Below are 2,052 nucleotides of genomic sequence, written 5' to 3' on the forward strand. Positions count from 1 at the left end.
TTGTGTAACAAAATGGCACAATGAGATATCCTATATAAGGGTTTGTTTAGGACTGTTCATCATCATTTGACTTGATGCTATTTTATAGTCAGTGATAAAGTGATTTGTTAAGTCTAAGGGTTATTTATTTGTGGCCTTGCAATGGACCCTCTGCTACTATTATATCAAAATGATGGACTTCAACTGTGATAAATGTTAGCTATATAATTCCAATCTGGATTAGATAGCTTGAGATACTTAATGATGATAAAATACCTCTTTCTTTTCACAGATACGTCATCATGCGGTGTCTTCGGTGTGTCACCTTTGAAGACGTGTTCTCGACCAATCCGAGTTGGTCTGTCTCGCAGGCAGAGGGTCCAAAAACTTCACCCCTACAACAAACCTAAAGAGTAGAGCTCCACACATTGCTCTATGTGGTGAGGCTGAACAATGTTACTTTTGGCATAGTAGTTATGTAAAAGTACTAAAACACCTGATGGAGTTATCGTGTTAATTTCTTGTGAAGTTGGCTGGAAAGGCTAACTTGGGGACATTGTAACCTCCTTTTGTCAGGTCTTGTGTTTAGATTCCCCTTTGCCCCATTGTTTGGCTGAAAAAATGTTAATGCTGAGAATAGAAGAAAGATCCCTTGATATGTTATACTGATGTTGAAGATAGATGAGTTGTTCCCTTTGAGTTGTGAATACATTGTACATGTATTGAATATATACTGTGTAATTGTTACTATAGATGTACAAATGTAGTCATTTTGACACTTTGAAATCTCATGTTTTTTTATGTCACTTGAAACTGTTATTTGACTTGAATTAGTTGCTAATAGAAATATATTGCCCTCTTGTGGGCAGATTATTTACAATTGTTAGAATACACATGAAGTGCCAGTGTTGGAAGAACATACTAGGTTTTGTACATTGTACTGAAGGTCTGCCAGTATTCTTCCTCAAAACAGACCATGCAGACTAGTAGATTGCAACTCTTCAGTAGACCACAAGGAGGCATCTCTATCTCATGAATATAAGACTGGGATAAAGGTCTTGCCATACTTCACAGAAAAATTGATAAGAGAAGGTACTGCAACAACACTTCTGAAAGTGAAATTTGTTGATGACAAAAGAAACTAAAAACTAGAAAGGCCGACATTTGCTTTGGAGCAAATACAGCAATGGCTTCACCACATTTTACGACATGGCAGGGAAAGAATGAGAAACACAAGGGAAAACAATGCTTAACATTGATATAACTATAGTATGAAGTAACATACAGCTAAGACTACAACAGTTGGATAGCTATTCCCTACATTATTGGTTAGGATTTTTAATTGCATAATGCAAACTGTTGATTTCAAGAAAAAGAAGCGTTCATGCCCCGCATTCCAATGCTGGAGCAGGAAAGCTTAAAATACCTACCAAAACACTTGAATACAGACATACTGTCAGTATGGAATGGCTCTGTGCAGATATTAATTAAGTTAAGCCTGTTAAATTCCAACAGCCAATCAGCAAGGAGAATAGAGGAAAGCTGCATGCCTATTGGTTGATGCCCTGCATTCCATTGTGATGACTCATGCCCAAATGTGGTAACACTGCACACTAACTCAGTAATACATTTGCTATAATACAGCCAAAAAACTCAAATAAAACCATTCTAAAAGCCTGTATCACAAAAATTTAAAAAACGCCTAGGGGTATTTGCCTACTGTACCTCCATACCAAATTTCAGGTCCTTAGGCCCCAAAATGAAGAAGCTGAATCCATTTAAAGAAATGGCAGGAGGAGAAGGAGGAGAAGAAGAAACATCAGAAAAAGCAATATGGGTTCACCACCACTTCGTGGTGTGGTGAACCCATAATGAGTACCAAAAAGTTTTTTGGGGGAAAATCTCCTCTGTATGCTTGTTTTTGCTAGAAGCAATGTACTCTATATTCTCTGTATGGATGTGGTAGAAAGAATCTGTCCACTATGATCTTATAGATTTTAGTTAACTTAATGTTGAAATGTGATACGAAGTGAGTGAAATGTCTTGCACCGGGTCTTTTAGCTAACATAGCAG

At 37.2% G+C, this 2,052-nt stretch overlaps 1 long non-coding RNA gene across 2 annotated transcripts in view; it reads left to right on the plus strand.

Moving 5' to 3' along the window:
- LOC109466989 overlaps positions 1 to 2,052 on the plus strand; it is a 5,988-nt gene that overhangs the window by 1,789 nt on the left and 2,147 nt on the right. The window contains exon 3 of one of the 2 annotated variants that reach the window (XR_002140056.1): positions 272 to 682. The exons of the other annotated variant lie outside the window; for it this stretch is intronic. This is a non-coding gene — a long non-coding RNA (uncharacterized LOC109466989). Of the gene's footprint in view, positions 1 to 271; positions 683 to 2,052 lie in introns of those variants that run through there. 2 annotated transcript variants of the gene reach the window in all.

This window comes from Branchiostoma belcheri, unplaced genomic scaffold (genome assembly GCF_001625305.1).
Source record: "Branchiostoma belcheri isolate BF01 breed outbred unplaced genomic scaffold, Haploidv18h27 scaffold173, whole genome shotgun sequence".
NCBI lineage: Eukaryota > Metazoa > Chordata > Leptocardii > Amphioxiformes > Branchiostomatidae > Branchiostoma > Branchiostoma belcheri.